The sequence below is a fragment of the Polistes dominula genome, unplaced genomic scaffold (assembly GCF_049000335.1).
Source record: "Polistes dominula isolate Pdom_NZ unplaced genomic scaffold, Pdom_raw_medaka contig_16, whole genome shotgun sequence".
NCBI lineage: Eukaryota > Metazoa > Arthropoda > Insecta > Hymenoptera > Vespidae > Polistes > Polistes dominula.
The window spans coordinates 3780007-3799287 of record NW_028301040.1 but is presented as its reverse complement, the minus strand read 5'-3'; the positions used below and the strand labels follow the sequence as shown (position 1 = coordinate 3799287).

At 29.7% G+C, this 19281-nt stretch overlaps 1 protein-coding gene across 7 annotated transcripts in view; it reads right to left on the bottom strand.

Annotated features, from left to right (window-relative positions):
* Positions 1–17862, bottom strand: part of Hs3st-A (Heparan sulfate 3-O sulfotransferase-A) — a 69996-nt gene extending 52134 nt beyond the window's left edge. For 2 of the 7 annotated variants that reach the window (XR_016177315.1, XR_016177316.1), the window contains exon 1: positions 17067–17862. The gene's annotated coding sequence lies outside the window, so the exon portion shown is untranslated. Of the gene's footprint in view, positions 1–17032 lie in introns of all 7 variants that reach the window. The other 5 variants (XM_089174662.1, XM_015318004.2, XM_089174663.1 and 2 more) reach the window with 3 other exon arrangements.
* Between the last annotated feature and the right edge of the window lie 1419 nt (positions 17863–19281).

The window sequence follows — 19281 nt, the reverse complement described above, 5'->3', positions numbered from 1 at the left end:
CTTGATATATTACCGTATTGTTCCCTTATTAACGTCTACTCAAATGATAACACAAGAATGATAAATAATCATCTATTTTGATACATATGTATGTATCATATCATATCTTTTGATCTAAATTTACACACATAGAAATGTGTTACATCGAATTGAATAATTATTGGGGTTTGAACTTTAACAAGAGTCATTTGTTTTTTGTGAAAATTCTTTAAAATTATCCTCAACGAAATATTGAATATTTATTTTAGGTTACTTATACATAATCTAATATACACACACACACATATATTAATTTTAAAAAAAGATTAAATTATTATCGACTTATCGATATTTTATATAAATTATTAAAAATTGTGTTGAACATTTTTTGCATAAATTACTGACAAATAGTGTCACTTGTGGTTTACTCGTACTACTATAAATACTTAATAAAAAACAATTTTATATATATATATATATATATATATAGTAAAAAAAAAAAGAAAACGTGGTGAGACGTAATAACGGGAAATTATTAATTAAATGTATTAAGATCGAAATTGATAATGATCGATGCACGTATGTAACAGGATGCACATTTAACGGAAGAACGGATGTGGAAGGAAGGAAAGTCGATAATTATGTAAATAAGGGAAGTAAGTAAACTACGGAGAAAGAGACATAGACCAGAATAAGGGTAAGAGAGAGAGAGAGAGAGAGAAGAAAGGAATATACTAGGATAGAGCTTGTTTCATGCGTTCGATAGACTTCACCTGGCTTGGCCACTTACATTGAGACACTCGTTGCCGTGCAGCTTTCTAATTATTGACAGGAAATTAAACCATATTACACCGTTCGCTCGTATAGAAACTTCCCTTATTTCTCTCTCTCTCTCTCTATCTCTCTCTCTCTCTCTATTTCCATCTCTCTCACTTGCTCTCAAGTTTCACTTACCTTTGACCTCCTCTAGCGATCAACCCCCGTCCAATTCACGCACGCTTGCCAACTATCTATCTCTCTCTATCTCTATCTTTCTCTTCCTATCTCACTCTCTATCTATCTTTCTGTTTAGTAAGTTGGCAAGATCGAAATTCGTGCTTATCCAACTAGATCTAACGCTTCGAAAAGCCGATAGAAACTCTACTACATATCCCTCTCTCTATGTCTGTCTGTCTCTCTTTTATTAATTCTCTTTCTCTTTCTCTCTCTCTCTCTCTCTCTCTCTCTCTCTCTCTCTCCTCTCGAGATACACACCAGTCTCTTCTATCGCATCTCTACTATCGCGTTATCGTCGTTATCGTTGTCGTTGTCGTTGTCGTTGTCGTTGTCGTCATCGTCGTAGTCTCCGTCTTTCGTGCTATTAATTATCTAACGTACGTAACAACTTCAAGCTTGCTACTCTCGATCCTTATCCCCCAGTTGAAACACTGCGAACTTATCCCTTGCTTCTACTAATACACCTGAAGAGATTTTCTAACATTACAAAATTGACTACTACGAATAATTGTATTTTATAATGTAACTTTTCAAAATGAAACTGCAAAAACTTTTTGGAAACAATTTATATGCATATTTTTTATTTTTGTATTTTAATAGTCGCTGAATTATATACAAGTTTTGTCAAATATTAACAGTAATGATCTTAAAACTTCTTCTTAATCTTCGTCTTCGTCTTCGTCTTCTTTGAGTTTCTAGAAATTTTAAATTTAATTATTGTATTTATTAAAGAGATTGAATTTCAAGATGGCAACGAGGTAACCTTACACTCGTTTATAAGAATTTCTTATTTTCGTTAAAGTATTCTAATGATTGTAAAATTATAAAAATCCTGTGTAACAAATAATAAATAATGATGATAATAATGATTCATTAATAAAATAATCGTAGATTGATGAAAGATTTGAATTTGAAGAAATTACAAGATGGCGTCGTGGACATTTCCACGAATTATACGAACTTTTATTAGATGATCAACGATTGTAAAATTTTATTAGAAAATAAAAAAATAAAAAAAGCAATATAATTCGTAACCTACTTTTATTTTCTTACTTGATTGAAATTTTTTTCCACTCAAATTACTTTCATATCTCATTGATCTTCGAGTAAATAATCGGACATGATTTATTTACGTCGGTAAAGAAAGAAATTACATTTGTGTGTCGACAGTATTTGACAATGTAAACTAGCTTCGTAGGGATCGATATCGGGGAAAACGAACATGCCGCGTGCAAAGCGAGAAAGAGAAAGAGAAAGAGAAAGAGAAAGAGAAAGAGAGAGAGAGAGAATCGTCGAATTAACGGTATTTTAATGCCAATCGTTTAACCGAATTAACGGCCCGAACAGTCAGAAGTACGAGATTAAAGTGAAAAAAGAGAGATTGCTTTCGGATATTTCGCGAACATTGATAAGCTTATTGAAATCGTCGTTTTAAATCGAATAACAATATTACGTTGTTTTATTTCGTTGTTTAAAAAAAAAAAACTAAATTAAAATCCCTATAAATGTTTGATGGAAAGTTCATTTTAAAAAAAATGGCACACCGAAGGTAACAAATTTTGGGGGAAAAGTTCGATAAAACTTATTGAATGTCGTTAGTTTTCTTTTTATGTCTAAAAAAGAAGGGGTGAAAAATCCCTAGAAAGTAATAAAAAATTAACTTTTAAAAATGGTATCACCCATCGAAGATAAATTTATACTTTCAGGGATATCTTCTATCCGTAGATACATACGAAAGCACAACAGCTATTAATCTTCAATCGATCCTAGGGAAAATGGCGGAGTACTTTAGATTGCACGCAAATCGGTTACCTTATTAATCGCTTACATCTAGAACTGATCGAAGCGAACTGCTGTAAAGGATAAAGCAGACATTGTATCTTCCTGAATTTATGAGCCAATACCACTGACCGAACTAATTTATCGAATAATCTCTGAACTCTACGTACATCTGTACTTATATGCAAAACAATGTACATACGTAGGATGGATCAGAAATTCCTTGAATAATAATCATAGAAAATTCATAAAAATTAATCCTTAAATGGTATCTCGAAAAAGAGTTATTGATTTTTTAAATTACCGAACAATTGTTGACACGAAATTTACCTAATAAAATTCGATGAAATATATGCAACGAATGTCAAGAGCAACGTCATTTTTGAAAATTTATTTTCTCAAGGAATAAAAGAAGAATATCAAAAAGAAACAATTTCATGTACAACACATGTGTAATTACGATGTGATATTTATTTTATTTACAAGATTTCTAAGAGCATTTTATTGACTCTTAATACAATTGACTTGTAGGTACCTGTTAACACTGAAGATAAAAATATCTTACTCGTCATATCAAATAATAAGTTGGTTCAATTTTCACTTTTATATAAATACATGTATACGTTTATAGATACATAGCAAATGAATTCCAAACAGTATAAATCCATGACGGCGAGGAAACTGTTACGAACGGTTTAAACATATTTCTTTGCTGTCTCGGGTAATTAGCACTGACGACACAACACGTGAAATGTAAACGAGTACATACCACAGAGGAAGGACGATTAACATAGGAAGAGAAAGAGTAGAGAGAGAGAGAGAGAGAGAGAGAGAAAGAGACTCACGAATTCAAGCAAATTCGTCATTCTCTTTGTGAACCTAACCTCAAAATATACTATATATCTGCTTATAATAAAACACACGCATACATATTTAAACATACTTTTTCCCCCTTCATTATTTTTGTAGATATCAGCGTAGCCAACGTTTAATGATATTGTGATAACATTTATGAAAGAAACAATTAAAAGTTAGTTTTAAAATTCGATATTATACGTAGAAGGGAAGACTTTTAGAGTGTCTAAAACACACTGAGATTAACGGGAAGCATCAGTTCGAATTATAAAAAGTTCGCGGAAAGAAGACACTCTTGCTTTGGTATACTTTTCTTCTCTTCGAACTTGTACTTACTTACTTACGTAAAACTCTCCGAGGGTATTGTTACGCGCGCGTAAATTCAATTTCGTCCGGAAGACGACGAAGAAGAAGAAGACGACGAAAATGGCGTCGCGACACCAACATGGCCGATATTAGATACTACGCCATGATATTGCTCTCTCTTACGATTTTATTTATTATACTTTGCAATTCGATTATTATTATTAACTTCTTTCTCATTTCTACGATTTCAATTAAATGCAAAATAAAAGGATGAACACTTTTTTTATTATTTAATATTATTTCTTTTTTTCCTTTTTTTCTAATTTAATTCAAAATACAAGCAAATGTGTTTTAAGTTTTGTTGTATACAAAATTATATTTTTTTAAGGACATTGTTAAATGCATCTGATTTTTCACAGTTCGTTCAACTTCAAAGATATTTGTAAAAAAAAAAAAAAACTTGTGCCTGCGCTTAGAAAAAACTAACCTAACCTCAAAACTTCAACGTCACGTGGTATAGATACATCTTACCGTGTCTCCAAGACCTTTTTATTTCATGAGAACGTATGTAGGGTGAGTGATTTGAGTGTCCAAAGCCGGGTATGTCTTAACGCGTTGCAAAAATGACGCTTCGAAAGTGGAGCAATGTTTTTTTTCCTTTTCTCTATTTCTATCTCTTTTTCTTGCTGATAAACTATCAAAAAGTATTCGTTGATCTATCGATTACTAACAACAAATTATAAAGATTTGACTAAACAAATTGGTCTAACTTAAATGGTCTCAAGGCAAAGTAATTAATTTTTAAAACCACTTGGAAATTTTTGATCAACCCCAATAAATAAATTTACAATTCTACATACGAACAAAATATGAAGATTAAACATTCAAATGAAAAAATCAAATGTTTGAAATGAAGGATATCTGATTAAATTTCGATTAGTCATAAATATTTTATTGAGCAATGTTAAAAAATCAAAGTTTCGGCAATATCAAAGTAAGAAATTCGAGAAGAGAAATAAATTCATGAAAGATTTGTATGGGTTACACGTATCCATCCCGAAATGTTACACAAGAGACAATTTTGCGACAGATACCCCTCTACATCTCGGTTACCTTACTAGGAGGACTAGAGAAAAGAGAGGTTAGGTCTGGGAGATAATCTAATTGTAGGGGAACACGAAGGCACGTTGAGATCGTTATACGTTTCTCTCTGGCTACTCGGGAAGCCGCAGACTCCGACCGATTTGTAAAATTCAATATGGCGCGTGCGTTAGTCGTGATATCCCTTAAAGTAATTATTATTTAGGAAGGATTCTAATCAAAATGGCGATTTCCATTTAGCACAAATATGGCGTACGTTTCAAAAATTCTTAGTTATGAACCCCCATCCAACCTTAAAAAATCTCGAATAATTACTTTTATAAACTTTTGTAAAAAAAAAAAAAAAAAGAAAGTAATCGAGGGTGATGTTACGTAATAATAAATTATGATAGGATAATAAAATAAAATTTTTGAATAATCTACAAAATATAAAATGTTTCAAAATTGAACGGTGTTTCTTTTTTTTTGTTAAAATTACCTAAGAACTTTTGACCAACCCTGTAGGTCGTGTTTTTATATGTTTTTCATACGAATACACACGCGAGGTGGCAATGTAAAAGAGAATACAGTTGTACTAAAAAACAGTCGAAAAAAAAATTGACATATATGTGTATAGGGTGGTTGGTTCACAGTAGGCTGCCAGCAAAGAAAAGAAAAACTTTTCGAGCTTCTCCATCTTTCGTATCTTTTCAACGAGCGCCATTCCGTCCTCCCACCAATCCCAAGCCATTCCCGTTCCAATTTCAACGAAAGAAAATGTTTTCCTTCTGCCGTGCGAACGAAGATAACCGAGAAAATGGCAAAGATGTTCTCACCATTGCGAAGAGACGTCGGTCAAAAATTTTTCTCTATTTCTTCTTCTTCTCTTTTTTCTTTCTTATTTATTTCCTTATTCCTTATTTTTACGTATTTAAATTATACGCATTTATTTATATAAATGCAATATTCCAATATATTATATTTAAAAATATATATACAAATAATATATATAAAAAATATATAATAAACGCAAAATATTGCAATATATATAAAAAAATATATATATAAAAAAATAATATAAAAATAATATAAAATAATATAAATATAATAATATAAAAATAACATATATAAAAAATATATAATAAACGTAATATTGCAATATATTATATAAAAAAAATCCAAAGAAAAACAAAAGTAAAAATTTGATCTTATTTATTTCCGGAGTCATCCTGTATATACTAATAAAAATTGAATTATGTTGTTTATTTTTTTATTCCCTCCCTTTGTGTTTTTCTTTTCTCACATTTTTTTTTTTTTTTATTTAATTCCTTGCTTTTCTTTTCTTTTTTATCGAAGTCAAAAGCACGAAACAATGTTTTGGACTTTCTTCGAAAGACATTAAATATTCACAATCTTATTTTTCTTCTTCTGTTTTTTTTTTTTTTTTTTTTAACTCTACAGAAAAATACCATCGTGGGAACTTATAATGGCGTTGGGAATTAGAATTCGAGTAATGTTTCTTTTTCTCTTTCTACTACTTTCTTTTTTGCGTGTTTTTCTTTTTTTTTCTTTTCTTTACTTTCTCACAGAAGAAAACTTTTTCGTCCTTACCACCGTAATATTATTCAGATGCGTCTTCGATTACGCCCAGCGAGTTTCTTCTTCAAAGAATTTGAGAAATCTGATCGTCGACCGTTTGCATCATCCCTTTTTTTCCTTCAATTTCAACTCGTCCTTTCGCCACAGGCAACATTCATCCCTTCCTTTCCTAACCTAACCGTTAAAATATTCTCGTCATTTTTTTTTCTTTTCTTTTTTTACATTTCAAAATTCAAAAGATTATCCTGTAAAATGCGCCATATTTGAATTTATATTTAGAATTTTCAATATAGGAAAAAAAAAAAAGAAAGAAAAATAATATTTCTTTTATATAAAATAAACTAACATAACACCAAAACGGGCATATTGAATTTTTCAACAATTTTCATATCATTTCGTATGAACTAAACTAACAAAAATTTCCTCCTCCCTTCTCGTACGTCATATTGAATTTCTTAGAATTTTAAATACGTAAAAAAACAAAAACAAAACAAAAAAAAAGCAAAAAGAAAGAAAATATTTCTAATACAATAATAATTTAATCTAAAACAAAAATACTATAAGCAAACAAGTTTTGCATTCTTATGAAAATGTTTAGATTGTTTGGTATGATTTGAATTCATAAATTCTTCAATATATGATTTTCTGGAATACTTTTACGAGTCTGACTGGTGATCGTAACTTATGCGTTAGAAACAGAGTACTCGAAATATTTCCATTTTAAATTTTACCTACTTCTGTCTTTATTTCTCTTTCTATTCTTCATCCCTCTTCCTTCACTTTCCACCCTCTATCCTCTAGCCCCAACTACCATTACTGCTACTCTGCTACATGGTTCACCCTCTCTCTTTCTCTTTCGAACACAAGTAGTAGTATCTTCATGCTTCTAAAGAATCTCTCATGTCTTCAAAGACAGCGAAGATGTGCCGGTAGTTTTGCTTTATCAAAGAACGAAAAAGAAAGAAAGAAAGAGAAAAAGAGAAAGAGAATGAGTAACTTTTTACAGAAACGACTTTCGTGTAATAGCTGTAATACATTTTTTATGGAAGGTTGGCTTTTTCAAAAAAAAAAAAAAACAAAAAAAAGAGGAAGAGATTTGAGAGAGAAAAAAAAATTAAAAAAGACAAAAAAAATATTCAATAAATATATATATATATATATAACACACAATAAGATATTATATTATATATGATATATAATAATAAAATATTATATTATTATATATATGATATAGTATATAATAATATATTGTATTACTTATTGTAGTATATTATTTTATATTATATTATAATTATATTATATTATATTATATTAAATATATATATATATTCTATTTCAATCATCTTAATCACTATGAATAAAATAGTTGTACCGATTATTTGTATATTACTCCCAGGCGTATACTCAAATAATGTAATTAATTAAATATACAATACAATCAAACTCGTTTCTACATTTTGCGAAATCCCAGAAAATTAATAACGTTTATGGAAATTTGATAAATGGAAGAATATGTTTTGTTTTTAAATTAATTAATTAATTAAATGATTTGAATTAAATGTGAGAAATATTTTATTTACGTTTAATATTTAATAGAAATTAATTGATTTTCTGTTTTTTTTTTCAATTTTGTTTGTTTTTTTATTTATACACTTTACGAAACCCTGTACTACTGCACATTAATGAATATAAAACTGTATACAATTACTCAGTTACAGTAGTATTGTTTATTATGTTGGATAATGTTCATTTTGTAAGATATTGAATTGGCAAGTAAATGATTTCGAATTTTGTCGATAGGTAGCTTTTTAAACTCAACAAGGACTTAATTGTCAACCCAATAGATGAATTGAAGTTCCAAATAATGAAAAATATTTAAAATAAAAATAAATATATATGTCAAAATGTGAAAGAATTAAAGTTTCGTTTGTATTATATTAAATGGCAAATAAATGATTGCAGATTTTGTCGATAGGTGGTATTTTAAACTCACCAATGACTTAATTACCAACCCAATAGAAATCTGCTTTTTTTCTAATATTATTCTTTTTTCTTTTTTAATTTATTGAACAAAAATATTCTGGTCGAAAGATTTTCCACAGTACGATCAATATTAAAAGAAGAAGATGAGATGTGGTTCCTCTTTTGTAAGTCGGCACAATACGATATTACGACGTGAGGGAAATGTAGCGACAACGAATTGCAATGGTCGTTGTAGTTGTGTCGTCCTCCTCCTCGTAGTGGGTGGTTCATGTGTGATTGTATATGTGTGTATGTATAAGGTCGCGTTGGCTTTAACTATGTACGCTTTTATTGTATATGTTACTCTCTTTTGTTACCTAACCACGTTCGCACGCCATTCTTGCTTCGTAATTTTGTTGAGTCCCTTATGAAAGAAAGGTATGTGCTACGCTTGAAGACAATAGAAAGCAAACGTAAGCTTCCAAACGAACGATACGGAAATATTATAAGATCACGAAGCTAAAAAATGAACAATTCGATATAATTATAATAATTTATGAGATATAAAAATAATATATAAATATATATATATATATATACATAAAAAAAAATTTACACGCAAACTCGTAAGAAGAAAATCGAACATATCAAATTATATGAACACTTTAACTTACTAAAAGTAATATATAAATATAATAAATATAATATATAAATAATAATAAATAAATACATAAATATAAATATAAATAATAATAAATAAATATATAAATAAAACAAAAAATTTACTAGTAGGTAAACTCGTAAACTGAAAATCAAACATATCAAATTGAATGAACACTTTAAGTCACTAAAAGTTCCTTAAGTGAGTTCAAATATTTTTAATTCAAATTATTCGAAATCTGTTTAATTTGTAGAAAAATTTGTATAATTGTAAATCCTATAATTTTGCAATTTAAAAAAATAAGGTAATTTAAGATACTTGAGAAAACATAAAACACAAAAATAGAGTAATTGGTTTGTAAAATAATCTAGGAACATTTGGCCAAGCTACAAAGTTTTGGCCCTTTTCTGTATGGCATTTAAATTAAGAGACGTATGTAGTTTACTACCGTATATATCCCAACAAATTGTTTTATCGATATTATGTTGGAGGAGGGCTCGTATGTCGAAACTGTACGACCCACCACAACGCAAAACTAGACGATCTTAGTCCGCGTAAAACAATATTATTGACTATAACGCGAACTGGCACGAGAATGGCACGGAAATTTGTGACTTCGGCTATTTTGAATTAGTCCATTTTCTAATCTGACAAAAGAAAATTCTATTACATTCGAATTTGTTTAAAAAAAAAAATATTACAAACCGTAAGCGAGTTGTACTTTAATTAATTGAATAAAAAAAAAAGAAATAAACAGAGAGAGAGAGAGAGAGAGAAAGTACGAGTGAAAAAGCGTAAAAATATTTCAAGCTTTTTAAAAAATAATATTTTCAACACAATTAAACAAAAATATATTATTATTTTGAATCAACAAAATAAATTATAACCAATTTTTCTTCCAAAGTAATTCGTTTCTTCTTGTTTCTTTCATTTTGTTTTTTCTTCTAGTCGTTTCTCACCAAAGTAATTTCCTTTTTTTTTCTCATTTCGTGCAAACACACACATACACGTGTTTTATACAAGAAGAAAATGAAAACCAAAAATTTCTAATAGTAATTTAAAAAGTAAAATCAATTATACTCATTTTGTTAAACTAATAATAGTAATATAAAATATAATATATAAATTAATAATATGATATAGTATAATATAGTAATATAATATATAAACTAGTAATATAATTATACTAACACAACTTTGTCTATCTAAATCTTGTAAATATGATGATACAAACAAACATGTCAAGAAAATAAGTAAAAAAAACAAAACAAAAAAAATTCTTAAAGAAACTTTTGTTACATACTCGTAGTATGAGGATTTATACTTTTCAGACGTAAATCTAAAAGTATAGTAGAGAATAGAAGTTAGGTACATTTTTACGACTAGTGCAGAGAGAGAAGCAGTGCTAATACGTTCTCGTTCGTCATTTCGAGTTAGAGTGCACAGGTGCGTTTGAAAAAGTATGGCTAGTACGTGGTAAGCGAAGACGAGCCTCTTTTAAAAGAGCCTTTCTAGATCCTAATGGGTACTTGACTAGTCAGCCCGATATCAGAAGCGATAAGGACCGATTTAAGAATGACGATAAAACGTGCTTGGCACTCTCTCTCTCTCTCTCTCTCTCTCTCTCTCTCTCTCTCTCTCTTTATTCTCTCTCATCTCTTTTTCTCTCATTTTCTCTCTGTCTCATGGTCTTGCCTTCCCTCTCACACTCTTTTTGTCTTCTTTATCAAGAGCCCTTTTGCGACCCTAACAGAGCTGTTATACCATGCTTCCAACAACTCTTTACTATTCTAATCATTACCTACAATAACAAAGTTATTTTTTATTTTATTATTAAATCATCTTTTGTTAAAGACTATAACTGAAGTTATCATTAACCTGTTCACCGGGGAGAATTCCCTTTTTAATTACCCACCTTGTTTTATTATTTAAGTATTTATTATTGTGTATTTTATTATATATATATAATATAATTATAAAAATTATAATAATAATTAATATATTATTATTAATATTTTATTATTATTATATTATTATATTATTATATTATTATATTATTATATTATTATATTATTATATTATTTTTTATAATTATTAAATTATACATTAAATAATATATTACTTATAATATATAAAATAATTATATATATATATATATATAATTATGATGAGCTCTGAATAAATAAAAAGATTATAAAATATATATTTTTTAATTTATTATATATAAAGTACAAAAATTTGTACCTTTAACTTTAAAACAATACGTTTGACGTATTAATACGTCCCACCCAGTTAACAGATTAACACATTTTATTTTAATTCAAATTAATTTGCCTAATTCATCGCTGGTAAGTATTATAATACCATACCGAATGAAAGAACAAATATTTCCAAGTCTTATAAAGTAAAAAAAAAAAATTAGAATATACATTAGTCGAATTTCTTTTTTATTTTCTTATTTTTTTTTTTTTTTTGGCTAGGAACGATTTGTCAAATCAGTAAACGAGAATTTCCGCGTTAATTCGTCGAGTGGGAATAAGATATATATCTCGAGACGTGTACGATTTAATTCAGTTCCCAGGATCCGGAAAGCAATTTAGGGCAATAATCCTTGAATCCAGGACGAGAAATAGAAAGTGAGATAGAGATATTTGCCAGGCTGCCAAAAATACTTATCTAATTGCCGCACATCGTTACGAATGCGTCCAACTTGACGAATGAAACTCATTTACTTCTTACTTTATGTTTTTTTTCTTTTTTTATTTTTATTTTACTCTCCTTGTGTGTTGGTTTAAGTCTATTAATATTAATAATAGCTATCATTCATATAAATTGATAAATGACCAACAAATTACGTTAAAACAAAATCTAGTAACATAATGGTATATACATATATATATATATGTGTCTAGGGAAAATAAAAAGTAACAAATAAAATATGTTAAGTTAAAAGCATAAATAATAATAATAATAATAATAAGAGAAGAAAAATTTTGATAGAAGAAAAGTTAATAGCCCTTTTCAGAGAAAAATAAAGAAAGAAAGAAAGAAAGAAAAAGAAGGAGAAAGAGTAGAAACCATCAAGCTCGTTCACTTTGTGCTCGTTGGCTATTTGGTCTGGTACTTTTAGCAAAGCCACGGCAACTAGTAGTAGCCATGGATAGGTAGTATTCCCTCTGGCAACGTAAGCGTACTTTGTCACCTGCTTAAAGAATCCTTTTATTGCACCTACATGCTCTCTCACTACACCATACGATTTTTCAACGTTAAAATATCGCCTAGTTCTACTTCGAACGAGCTAACGTATCCAACGAATGAACGTTCCGCCATATTGTTCTGATGATCGTTTGAGCTTTCGAGAAATTCTTACAACAATTACTTTATCTACACTCAACTATATATATATATATATATATGTAACATTTATTTTTTTATTATTATTATTATTGTTCTTACAATTTTATTCTTAACTTTATTGTTTTTAATTAACGAAGAATAAATAATAGATGCAACGATAATTAAGATTAAAATGAAACTATTTAATTTTATTTTAAACATTTACCGATATTTTTAAACGTTTCTTTTTTTTTTTTTTTAACTTCTACCAATGTCTTCTTATAATTGCAAACTCTCTTTGAATGTTAAAATAAAATAAACACCTTTCTAAATCGATTTTTCAATCTTTGAAATAAAACATTGTTAACCTAAAGAAACAACATCTTTATGTTAATTTACACGATAATCCAAAGAGAGCCTACATTTTGTTTTTATATTCTTTTTCTTTTTTTTTTTTTTTTTTCGTTAAACTTTCTTCATTGGCACTATCTTTCTCGTGTAAGTCACGTGACGAAGTTTTACAGTGTTACCAGTAATTTTACGATGCACGAGTATGAGGAGGAAGAAAAAGAAGAAGAAGAACAACAACAACAACAACAATAAAAAAAAAGAAACTAACCACCGTATCGTTTCATTGCCAGAAAGAAGAAAAGGGAAAGAGAGAGAGAGAGAGGGAAAAGGGAAGGAAAAGGGATGGAGGAGAAAAATAATATTAGTTCAAAAAATGGTACAAACAGAAAACGTCGAGGAGAGAAAAACTTAATAAAATGCATTTTGCATCGTAAGAAAAACGGCCGCATGAAATGCAAATGTGGCTTTAATCGAATTCCTCTTCGACCCATTCGTGAGAGCTCTCGAAAAAGAATGAGAGAGAAAGAGATATAGAAATTACAGGGTGGCCCAAAAGTTCCAATCTGATTTTTCTTTTTTCTTTTTTTTTCAAATCAATTACTACACTTTGTTTTCTTTTTGTTTTTTTTTCAACTTTACAAGCTCCCTATTAAAGATGTAATTTTACGAGCTTAGCTTAAAAAATTTTACGATCTGAACGGGGGGAAAAAAAAAGAAATTTCTTAAAATATGTTTCAAACAATCTCGCGACTTTTGACCTATCTAGGAATTTTTTGTTTGAATAAATGAAAGAAAAAATTAATTAAAAAAAAAAAAAAAGAATGAGATAAAGAATAAAAAAAAACGAAGAGAGAAATGACCGATAGACACAAAGGTCAAAGAGTCACACGTTTTCGACTGGTCGCAATTTCAATTCTCATTTCTTTTTTTTTTTTTTTTTATCTATCGTCCTATCTACCCATCCATCCGTCTATCTATCTATCTAACTATATATTTAAAGCTCAGAAATGGTTAAATTTTCGACCAATGTTTAAAAAAAAAAACTTGTTTACCCACTACAGTGAATTCTATATAGAATATGAATATTGAATAGTTTTTTTCGTACACCCAGTATATAATTCGTGTATAATAATTACTGTAATACAAGTAGAATGCATTAGTGCATTAAAATAATTGTTAATTAATCGAAAGAAACGTGTATAGTTGTTTAAATGCTGGGAATATATGTCAGGAGCACCGTCCTCCTCGAAATTCACTTTCAGACTAACACACATGTTGGTCTTCTATCAAAATACTTTTATGCAGTGTTGTTTAAATGATTTTCCGAACGTTGCGCATGTGTGCAACGGTAATAATATTCCTAATCAAGAAAATTTAAGATTATAACGATCTAATTTTAGTATTTTTACGCATGTGTAATGTTCGGAAGGTCATATAAGCAACATTGAATAAAATTACATTTATAGGGGTTAACGTGCCAGTCTGAAAGTGAATCTCGAAGAGAACGGTACTCCTGACATATATTCCGTACATTTAAACAACAATACACGTTCATTTAAATTAATTAACAATTATTTTAATATTTTAATACATTCACTTACATTACAGCAAAATTTGACCACCGTAGTTACCACTGTGCAGGAGCGATAAAATAATTAGGTTAGAATCAAAAAATGATAAAATTAGAACGTTATAATCTTAAATTCTATTAATTAGATGAATTATTTTCATTATGCACATGCGTCACATTCAGAAAGTCATATAAGCAACATTGAATAAAAGTATTTTGATAGAAGATCAACGTGTCAGTCTGAAGGTGAATTTTGTAGAGGACGGTGCTCCGATCATATACTCGGTGTTTTTAAACAACAATACACATTACTTTTGATTATTTAACAATTATTTTAATGCACTAATGCACTCTACTTGTATTGCAGTAATTATTATACACGAATTATATACTGGGTGTTCGAAAACAAACCATTCAATATTATATAATATTATATTCTAAATATATCAATAATTTATTTGAAAATACTAATATTAATGTTTAAATAATTTTAGGTATTTAATTAAATAATAAACATATTTCCTAGTAAAAATGCAACGTGAAAAAATATTTGTACGAATGCTAACCAGGAAATATCTTTCTTGTCTGCTTAATATTTACTCGAACTACTACCAGTCTTATCTCAGCGTCGAGTTTTCTTACGTAATAAGTCGAAAACAAAAGAAAACTCAAGGAAAAGAGTAAAAGAAATGGAGAAACTCTTCTTCCTTTTCCTCTTTTTTTCACGTCGTTACCATTGTCGTTGTCGTTGTCGTTGTCATTGTCGTTGTCGTTGTCGTCCCAGGGCTTTCTAATTACAACTGGGGCTCCTACGGCGCTAATAAAGTGAATTTCAACGTTTGTTTTTCCACGTGTAAGCCGTAGTAGTAAACAGTAGTCAGCCAAACGAGTCTTGGATATCGACCTCACTTGCAAGAATTTAAAAAAACAACCAACAAATCCGACCATCTTTTCCTTTGAGGATACATTTACGATACGACTATTATTTTTAATTGTAATTTTTACCACCGAAATCAAAACATTTAATATTTCTACCCGTAAATTGAAATAATACACGGATATAAATTTGTGACTTGGTCGAAAAGTTTTCAATCTAATATCAAAATTCAATTTTATTTTTCCACGTAATCTCAAAACTTTTCAATTCATCCTTGTATATATATGTGTATGCCGATAATTTTGAAAATAATCTAATAAGTTACAAAATTAAACAAATTTATTTTCTAATACGAATCATTTTCATCTAGATACAAGAAAAATAAAATGTTTGCTATTCTAGACATCGAAAAATGTTTCGAAGATTATTTTTCTTCCAAATTTGTCGTTGTAAATCTGCATTATACATGCATACACATATATAACAATATTCCTTAATCATTAAATATATAAGCAAATAAAATATGTAAAAACAAAAAAAAAGGCTAGGACGACATATATCCGTTCGTAATAACAAAATATTAGATAAACTTAACCTAATTTCTATATAGCTTCCGTTCGCATGTCGATTTCCAATGAAATATGTATACAGGGACAGGAGAATGAGGGGAACGATGAAAAGTTATACGAGATAAAAAGGCGGAAATAATAATTTACAATTCCGAGAGGATGGAAACTTTAAAACAAAATAAAAAAAAATATAAAATAAAATAAGATTTAAAAAAAAAAATATACAAAACAAGAAGAACAACAAATCCATTTATCTTTTACGTCTCTCCGACATTGTTAAAAACATTTTCCTCCATTTAGTTGGAAGTTCTTAAAGAGAGTATTAGCAAAAACCGAAGAGTAAAAGAAAAGTAACATTTGTTTGGTGCCGTCACAACTATAGCGATGTTTCGTAAATAATGTTAGAAAACGTTTTTCTACTGGTCAGTAGTTAAACCCCACGTCAAGTCAGACCCAAGCCGACTTAAGTAGAAAACTCAAACACAAAGAAGCCCCGAGAAACAGATTATTAAACGGTAACAAAAATGAAATAAAACAACATGACAAACCCAATATAAAAAGCTGTTAGAATGTATAAAAAAAAAGGATTTTTAAATTAACAAATAATAATAATAATAATAATAATAAATAACGATAAAATTCTTTTATCTAAAATACGAAATAGAAATAATACGATCGAGATATATTATAATTAAAATTAAATATTACGTTCACACACATTGTTGTCCTTGAAGAAAATTAATATAAAAATAAACTATAAGGAAAATGAAATCTACTTGCATTACACGTATTTAAATACGCGATAGACATAAATAATTTAAACACATATATTTAAATAGATGATGGAACGTTCGCCTAGACCTTGAAAATACAAAGAGATTAAAAATCTCTTCTTACACAAGAGCAATGTGATATTCAATACGACAACGTTATCGAAAAACGAGCTATCGTTTTTTATTTCTAACCTTCGAATCTAGGAGATTTAAAAAAAAAAAAAGAAAAAAGGAAAGAGAACAGAATAATTTTCAATCGTCTTCTTTCTATTTCATTTTCGTCAAGAAAAAAAAATATATACATATATATGCACATAAATAACACAAAGAGAGGAATACCTTGGAGCTATGTACGTAAGTAGTAAACACGTACCTGTACCTGGTCGGGCCGACTCAAGGTCAGGTCACTAGGCCGTGGACACACACGATGTATGCTTTTCTTGCGCTTCTAGTTACCACGATGATAACGGTGATAATGACGAAGACGATGGTGTATCAATACAGATGAGATAACAGGTATGGTAATTGCAGAGGTGGTTCTAATGCTAATATCTTCTTCTTCTTCTTCTTCTTCTTCTTCTTTTTCTTCCTTCTCCACCACCTTCGCTTATACACACTTAGTTTAACTTCGATGTTCAATATTATTTCACTGATAATAACAAAAGAATAAAAGAAAAATTCGTAAATGTAAAAAATCAATGGAAAACATCGTAACTCGAGTGTTCAACTCCTCGGACAAGGGGTAGCGAGAGAAGAACATCGATGAGGTTATGTACGCGAACCTGCTTTTCTCAAAGGGTTGAACTCACTCTGATAAAGATGAGAGTATAAAAAGAAAGAAAAAAAAAAGAAAGGAAAATTGTTATCAACAAACGTTCAACACCACCGTCGTGACACTTAAACAATCTCGTAACACACTGAGGGATGATAAATCTCTTATTTAAAACACGGCCTGGTTTACTATTAGCGCGATGATAAGCCTTGTCGTAGGTCAAGGACCGAAGGACGAATTTAATACCGGACCGACCAGCTCCGAGCCGCTCGAGCTACGCCGACGTACTGCCGCGGGATCCATTTGTCGCGCGGAGTAACATCCCCACCACTTCACCGTCGACCGCGCGACACCTCGGAGCATGCACCTCACCGTCTTACCGTCACTCTACTCCCACCTTTCCCGCTCACCGCACCGTTCTCCCACCACCAACCAGCTATCTCAGCGAGGCCCGCGCAACGCCACTTCTCTATTTGTGCGCATGCGCATTCACATTTTTCCTTATACCAAAGAAATACGAAAAATGACACATTCTTTTTTCTTTTCTCTTTCTTACTGCATTTCTTATTGTTCTTTCGATTTAATAAACTTGAACGATTACACTCGAAATATTTACTTGTTACTTTCTAATAGCAAAAAGATAAATAAAATTACATATACTTATATATACATATATATATATATATATATTAATATGGTGATTTATTTAATTCAAAATAATTCGACCAATCGTAATTGTCCATTATGTTGAAGGAATAAAATATCATTAAAAATAATATATATTATTTTATATATTTATGCATATATATATATATATATATATATATATATATATATATATAAATACACGTTTTATAAATGTTTATTATATTTGAATTATTCTCTAAATTAATGAGTTTTCAAAAACAAAACTTCTTACCATATCGAATTACTTTTTGATTGGATGTAACCTAAGATATTTCGAAGGGGAATTTCAACATAATATCGTATAATTTTTGTAAAGGATTAACCGTTGAAATTGATATGATTTCTTCGAAGATTTTATTTTCTAACGGAAATACGATTTCTTAACAATCCGAGAGTAATACGCTTGCGTCCACATTCGATGTACATTTAACATCGATACGCGGGAGAAGTGACGCGCGCTACAACGTTTCAACCAATCAGAAGCGAGTTCGTTTTTCAACGAGGATGCGAATCGATAAGCGGTAGCCAGCACGCGTTAGGCGGTGAAATACAGCGCCCCCAGCATTTCATCCTTCTCTCTTCCTCTCTTGTTCTTACTGTATCTAGTTCTCTCATATCAGTGGCGGCCGTTTACACCGATTCTCCCACCAAAATGCATTGCGAGACACGTGATCACACATGACGCGGTAGCGACACCGTGCGTAAACGCAGCATACGTTTCTACAAGAGAAAAAGATAGAAAGAAAGAGAGAGAAAGATAGACATGCGTCGTTAGAAATATGACGACATTTCTTCTATATACCTGACGATTCTGTTATCTGTGTTCATGCGCTAGCTAGCTAGCTACAAACAGAGAGGAAGATAGGAACTTAATGATAAATCGATATAATACGAATATACGATATCTACGATTGTTACACCTAACACAACAACACCAAGTCAAAAAGCAATCTGCGTATTGACTTCTCTCTTCTATTTCTAACTAGTATAGACGCTATCTTTCTCCATATCAGAAATAATAATAATAATAAAACGTTTAGCAGAGAATCTAAGATTTATCGTGCGACATGATTCGCTGTTTCCCTTTCTATCTATTTGATTAATACATTCTAGTTTCTTTTTTTTTGCA